At 36.9% G+C, this 7,620-nt stretch overlaps 1 pseudogene; it reads left to right on the top strand.

The window, feature by feature from the left end:
* The first annotated feature begins 6,878 nt into the window (after nt 1–6,878).
* On the top strand, nt 6,879–6,978 carry LOC127088818 (uncharacterized; annotated as a pseudogene).
* Nucleotides 6,979–7,620: the final 642 nt, after the last annotated feature.

The raw sequence follows: 7,620 nt of genomic DNA, 5'->3' as shown, positions 1-7,620 counted from the left end.
TATCCTTGATATGTTCATCCTAACCGATGACGGATACTCTCACCCTTTGGTCTTCTACCCAGTAACTAGTAGTTGTAAATCCTATTTTCTGCAGTTTTCCCCAACAAGGCTATTCTTACCCAGTAACCGGTAATGAATATTCCCCTGGGCTTTTCCTCAGCGAGTCATCCTTGATATGTTCATCTTAACCGATGACGGATGTCCTCTTTGTCATAATTTTATTATCTCCTTACCCAATAGCAGGGAGTAGATAATAGATTTATGCTCCTCCCGTGTTGAAGTTTATCTTCTCCCCAGTTGAGTTGAGTGTGCATTTTCCTTAGTGAAATCGGTGTTCCCCTTCATGAGTCGAATGCTTCTGTTTTATCTTGACTTATTCGTATCCCTTGTAGATGTTGTTTGTTTTCCCGGCTGAGTCTCCATTTTATATGGATTTCCTCGAGTCCCCAGTAGTTTAAGTCGTAGCCTGACCTACGCATAACTCCCTTTTATCCCCAAAGTCTTTGTCTCCCCAATGAGTTTTCCTTACGGAATGCATTATACTTCGGCGGACTTTCTGTCTCTCTGATTTCTTTCCCTTTGTGGCAATGCTTCCCCACAAAGCATTAACTTTTGCATTCATATCATATGCATCATGAGGTCTCTTAGGGACCAAAATTTGTTTCTCTATGTTGTTATTTAAGCCCATTATACTGAGTCGACATGAAGATTTTAACCTTCACCTCCTCAATTAGAATGTCCTTAAATAGGGGCAGTTGTAAGACCCCAATTTTGACCCTAAGATCCCTCATGCATTTCCATCATAAGCATTAGCATTGGGATCATATCTTGGCATCTTCCTTACCCCTCTTTATTGGGTTTGATTTGGGAGAGATCACCTAGCATTTTGTGATTATGTCATACTTTTATATTATCATTTTACTAACCAAAATACCAAAAATATGTCTTTGTATTTGCCTAACTCTTTTGTAGTTAGGGCATGATCCCATTGATTCATCAAGATCACATCTAGGTTTTAAGACCCTCATGAACAAAGAGCACAACCAATAATTGATTCAAGAATGGTTATAAGCATCATATATGAGTCCCAATAATCTCTACATGTTTTATTGATCAAGTTTGCTTCAAGAGTTTGAGGGTGATTTGCCTTGGAAACCCTAGTTTGACTGGGTATCTTGAGTAACTTCTCCAACAAGCTATCTCAAAAATTGATCAAATTCCTCAAGGGACACTTCAAATTCCATCATCTTATGCATATATGATCTACCATGAGCCAAGAAAGTCAAGAGAATTTGAAATTAGCAAGTTGGTTGATGGTGGTTAGCCAGATAAATTCATCTGATCAAAACTGGGTCTTCCTAGACCCTATCTCCTACACTTTTCACCATATGAAACTTATTCCTAGAGAGAACTTACTCTAAATGAGATTCTAAACAACTTTCATGTTGAGACCTAGAGCTAGTTTTGCTTGGAAAATCATTTTCTATGTTAAAACATTATAGGTCATTTTGTCTAAACCCTAATTTGAAAGTCAACTTCCCAATAACTTACTAAATTTTTATGAGATGATAGATTTTCAAGTTGCACACTTAAACTTTAATGTTTGGAGTGGGAGATAATTCAACTTTTTTGAGCATGTGATATGAGGCTACATTATAGGTCACTTTTGACCTATACCATTGATCAAGTGATTTTTCCAAACTTCAAAAATGCATAACTCTATCATTTCAAATCCAAATGAAATGAAATGGGTGACCATTTTGAATTTCTTTGAAAGAGCTACAACTTTTATGGATAAATTTTTCTCATTTGAAGCTCCCATAAAAGGTTAAACAAGGTGGAATATTGAGACATATGGCTTGACACTTAGGAAATTTTTGATATGTCAAATTTTTCCAAACATCCACCTCAAATTTCTCCAATTTCCAAGCTCCAAATGAAAAAGTGTTCATTATCAAACTTGTTCCTCTTGATCTCACTTTTCCAAAGAGCTCAAATTAATTCATTTTGGACTTGAAATGCATAGGCTGCGCCTGGCTCAAACAGGCTGATATCATTTGGCATGGATCCAACTTCAAGCAACAATGTCCAATTGACTTGCACTCCAAGATTGCTTCAACACATCTCATCATTCATTTTAGACTTCAAGCTATCATTCCATGGGCCTATGCGCGCCCATGCACCATGCTATCATCATTTGCCAAATTTGGAAGGTTGAAAAGAGTGTGCAAATATCACATGGATTTGGCTATAAATACAGTCGCATTTGCTCAGAAATGACACACACATTGCGCCAACTTTGAATCTCCATTGAAAACCCTTCACTCTCAAAGGATAACCCTGATAAATTCATTTTAAATTGAGCTTGAATCTCCACTATTTTGGAATTCAATTCTCCAGGAGTCCATTGCTTCTAAACCTTTCCATTCCTCTCTTGTAAGCAAGTGAAGTGAAGCCAAGCACAATTCAGATCGAGTTCCACCGTGTTCAAACCTCCATTGAAGGTTATTTGCAGAAATTTTAAACTCTTTGATTCTCTCGATTCCATTGATTCTTGAGTTGTTTGAAGTCCTACCAATGTAGGCAAGAAGATTGAGTTGCTTTGAGGCCAAATCGAAGCAACTCAGATCATGAACCTCATTTTTCAATTCCACATATCTCTCAATATATTTGGAATTGGAGGAATTGGAGGTCATATTCGTGCTCAGTGATTTTTTTTCTTTAGGATCATGTCCCTGTTTTGTATTTTGGTGATGGTTCATCCTAACCAGTCCGGTGGAGCTCATCGGGGTAGATGACAGAAGCTTTGGCTCCGGGAATGAGGTGTCTCACCTCTGGACCATAGGATCCTCATTCCACGTTCTAATCTGGAGCGTTTGTTCTGATTACCATCTATGCCACGCGGTTGACTAAGGAACACATGGAGCGCGCGTTTTGGATCATCAGATCTGCCACCTCACTTAATGAGAGAGATCTGATGGTCCACGTATTTTTGGATTTTCTGAATTTCATTTTAATTTCATTTTCTTCAATAATTCATATTAAATTCAATATTGATCCAAAAAATATGGGACTTTCACAAAAAAAAATTCAAATATTTTTCTCTTTCATATTCTGAAATAAATTTATTTTTTGGATCATTATTAATATTTTTCATGAATTAATTGATTTTTCATTTGTTTTTAATTGTTTAGAAATATTTTTAAGTGTCCAAAAAATATGAAATTTTTTCTCCAAGGTCCTTTGAAATTGTTTGACCTATGATAAATCTCATGGCCATTTCTTTGATGTTTTGATGAGATTTTAGGATTTGGACAAAACATATTTAAATTTAATGCATTATTTTACTATTTTAATTGAATAAATGCCATTTTAATTGTGTTAAACATTTGTATTGACTTGTTTGGGTTTCTTATTTGTTGTTGGGCCTTGGTCAAGGTTGATTTGACTTTGTCAAGTTAATATCATTGGATTTAGGGATTGATGAAATGTACATTCCATTTCCCAAAATGAATGAATGATATTAATTTGGTAAGAGTCCTCCTTTGACCAATATGTGATCTCATCCATCCCCTTCCCTCTTCATCTAATTCCCCTTCTTCATCCATTCATTTCCTATTGGCCAATGACATCTCAAAGTCCTAATGTTAGTTGATTGAAAGATTAACAGAGGCTACACCTTTTGCATATTCTTTTGTGTGTGGAATGTTTAATGAGCATAGTTCATAATACTATCTTTCCAACATGCATTAACACCAAAAGTCTATTGCCCGACCTCAAATAGTTGTGACTTCCACATAAGTCCAATTACGATTGCTTAACATAGCGCTAAATTTGTGACACAAAAGGTATAAGCATTCTAGTTAGTGAGATTGTAAGTCTCCCCTCTTCCATGGTATTGTGTGGAAACCTGGCCTTCTTTCCTTTATTTGGAAGATCTTTTGGTTCAAGGATCCATGCTTGTGGCAAGTGGGTTGAGTGTTCTCTAAAGAATGTCTTTAAATCAAAAGCAAAAGAAAACTAATTACTAACTTACTAACTATTAACTTTTAACTACAAGCTTTTACTTTAATGCAATTTACTTTTAGCACTTCATATCATTTTCCATTATACATATCATTCTAATTGTTTATGTTAATGTAATTTTTACTTTGTCCACTTGGACCATATTGTGTGATATATTTTGTTTGTGTATACTTTGCTTGTTTGTGTGGTCTTTGACCATTAAAGTACATAATAACAACAAAAAACCCTTAAAGACTTTTGAGTGGACTGTTGGTATTGATCTGGCCTAATTGGACTTAGAACTTAGGTAACATTCCTTTGCTAATGGACTTGGCCAATGCCAACTTACTAAAGAACCAAGTGTTTGTAATTTGAAATTCATCTGATACATCTTTGAAGATCTCTCTGGTTCATCTCCAACATTGATCATTGTTAAGCTGTTATGTTGAACCTATGACTTGTGGAATTCATCTACTACATGGGCTATTTTGAAAAAGATTATGAAGTGGATAAGCTTGGATGAGGTCATCTTTATTTGATTCCTTTGCTATGCAAGATTGATATAATTGTGCATTTGTGTGTTGTTTGATTCCAAAAAGTCCAAGGGAATTCTGGGTTTCTATTGACATACTTGTTTATTGGATTGCTACCCATTTGGTCAGATCTTTTCAACTCTAAACTTTTAATTTTTGTGCATAGGATAGTCTCTTCATCTTCTCCCCATTTCTTTAATTTCAAAATCTCTCTCTCCATTTTCAAAACCTTCTTTGTCTGAACTACTTTTGTTCTAAACTTAGACCACTTTTACAAAAAGTAGAAACTTTTGCCTTATGCCATTGCATTTTCAAACTTATTTTCTTTAATCAATCTTGTAAATAAACTTAACTATACTTGAATTAAACTTTCAAAAAGCCAAAAAGAACTAACTCATTCAAATCATTTTAGGCCTTTGCGTCTTCCAAACTTAAATTTTGTTAAAACCAACACACTCATTTTGAAATTTATAGCACGAACTACGAGGTTTTGATCCCTCATTCTTATGTTGGTATGTAGGCACAAGACCAAAGGTCTTGTCAAACACAAAAATATAATTAACAAATTCTTTTCTCATCCCCCCATTCTATTTGCTTGTAAACATCACTTTATACCAGGTACATATGCACACAAAAAGGGCTCCCTAGGAGTACCTAGGACACTTTGGGTGCTAATACCTTCCCTCTGTGTAACCAACCCCTTACCTGTGATCTCTGATTTTTATTAGTTTTTATTTGAAAACTTCTTACTCATTGGGTTTTGTTCGTACTTTTCCATTTTCCCTTGGAAACAATAAAAGCGCGGTGACGACTCTTGTTCAATTGATCTCTAGCTTGTCAATAGCTTAATGATCATGAATTTCCCGCTACAGTAGGAATATAGAATTGTCCTACAAGTACTGGGACATTCTCTAGTATACCAACAAGATATTTTATTTAGCGGTTAGCTAGTTGAACAGACATCTTGGTTGGTCTTAGTTCTCCCATGTTGAGCCTTTTACAGATGGTTAAGGGCATTACACTAATGATGGCTCTAAAGTCGCATAGAGCTTTGTCTATAACGAACTTTCCAATGACACAGGGTATGGAGAAACTACCTGGGTCTTTTAGTTTGGGAGGCATGTTGTTTTGGATTATTGCACTACACTCAGCAGTAAGTATAACTGTTTCGTTATCCTCAATCTTTTTCTTATTGGATAGGATCTCATTAAGAAACTTGGCATATGAGGGCATTTCTATGATGGCTTCTGTAAAGGGAATTGTAATATTCAGTTGCTTCAAAAGTTCAACAAATTTCTTAAATTGCCCTGCGGTTTTAGAATTTGTGAGTCTTTTAGGATACGGAATGGGTGGTTCATAAGGTGGTGGAGGCACATAAGGTTTTTCTTTCTCTTCGGCCTCTTGGGTATTATCTTCCTTCCCCTTCGATTCACTTACCTTCTCAGTTGTTGTTTTGTCAGGTTTTTGGCACATGGCAGGATTTTGGAGTCTTGGATCTACGGGTTCGTCTAGTTCTTTTCCACTTCTCAATATAACGGCATTTGCATGTCCTTTTGGATTAGGTTGTGGCTGTCCAGGAAATGTGCCAGTGGGAGCAGCAGTAGATGCTTGTTGTTGAGCCACTTGTGAAATCTGTGTTTCAAGCATTTTGTTATGGGTGGCTAAGGCGTCTACTTTGCTCGCTAATTGTTTAAGTTGCTCACTAGTATATATGTTTTGGTTCAAGAAGTCTTTGTTTGTTTGAGCTTAGGTAGCTATGAAGCTTTCCATCATTAATTCAAGGTTGGACTTCCTAGGCATGTTAGGATCATTAGTAGCTGGCTTTTGATATCCAGGTGGAACAACGGGTGCTTGCCCAGGAGCATACAAGGCGTTGTTGTTCTTGTACAAAAAGTTGGGATGGTTTTTCCAACCTGGGTTGTAGGTATTCGAATAAGGATTTCCTTGTGCATAATTTACTTGATAAGTGGGGACTCCTACTGATATCTGACATTCTGGTGCAGTGTGTCCAAGAATTCCACATAACTCGTAATTTGGAGTTACGGCAGCCACGGTGGCTGCGGGTGGTATGGTAAAGTTGTCTAACTTTTGAACAAGGGCATCTACCTTTGCATGGACGTGGTCAAGGCTAATGATTTCGTACATTCCACCTTTTGTTTGGGATTTTTCTACGGGAGTTATTTCACCTCCCAATTGGCAATGGTTTTGGGCCATGTTTTCAATGAGTTGATAGGCTTCGTTGTATGTGTCCATAAGTGCACGGCCGCGTAAGCGTCTACTGTCAGTCTTGTGTTATACAAAAGCCCATTGTAAAATGTGTGAATGATCACCCAGTCTTCGAGACCGTGATGTGGACATATCCTCATCATGTCTTTGTATCTCTCCCATGCATCATAGAGAGATTCTGCATCTTTTTGTCGAAATCCGTTGAGTTGAGTGTGCATTTTCCTTAGTGAAATCGGTGTTCCCCTTCATGAGTCGAATGCTTCTGTTTATCTTGACTTATTCGTATCCCTTGTAGATGTTGTTTGTTTTCCCGGCTGAGTCTCCATTTTATATGGATTTCCTCGAGTCCCCAGTAGTTTAAGTCGTAGCCTGACCTACGCATAACTCCCTTTTATCCCCAAAGTCTTTGTCTCCCCAATGAGTTTTCCTTACGGAATGCATTATACTTCGGCGGACTTTCTGTCTCTCTGATTTCTTTCCCTTTGTGGCAATGCTTCCCCACAAAGCATTAACTTTTGCATTCATATCATATGCATCATGAGGTCTCTTAGGGACCAAAATTTGTTTCTCTATGTTGTTATTTAAGCCCATTATACTGAGTCGACATGAAGATTTTAACCTTCACCTCCTCAATTAGAATGTCCTTAAATAGGGGCAGTTGTAAGACCCCAATTTTGACCCTAAGATCCCTCATGCATTTCCATCATAAGCATTAGCATTGGGATCATATCTTGGCATCTTCCTTACCCCTCTTTATTGGGTTTGATTTGGGAGAGATCACCTAGCATTTTGTGATTATGTCATACTTTTATATTATCATTTTACTAACCAAAATACCAAAAATATGTCTTTGTAT

The sequence above is a fragment of the Lathyrus oleraceus genome, chromosome 5 (genome assembly GCF_024323335.1).
Source record: "Lathyrus oleraceus cultivar Zhongwan6 chromosome 5, CAAS_Psat_ZW6_1.0, whole genome shotgun sequence".
Classification (NCBI taxonomy): Eukaryota; Viridiplantae; Streptophyta; class Magnoliopsida; order Fabales; family Fabaceae; genus Lathyrus; species Lathyrus oleraceus.
This window is presented reverse-complemented; position numbering and strand designations above follow the sequence as displayed.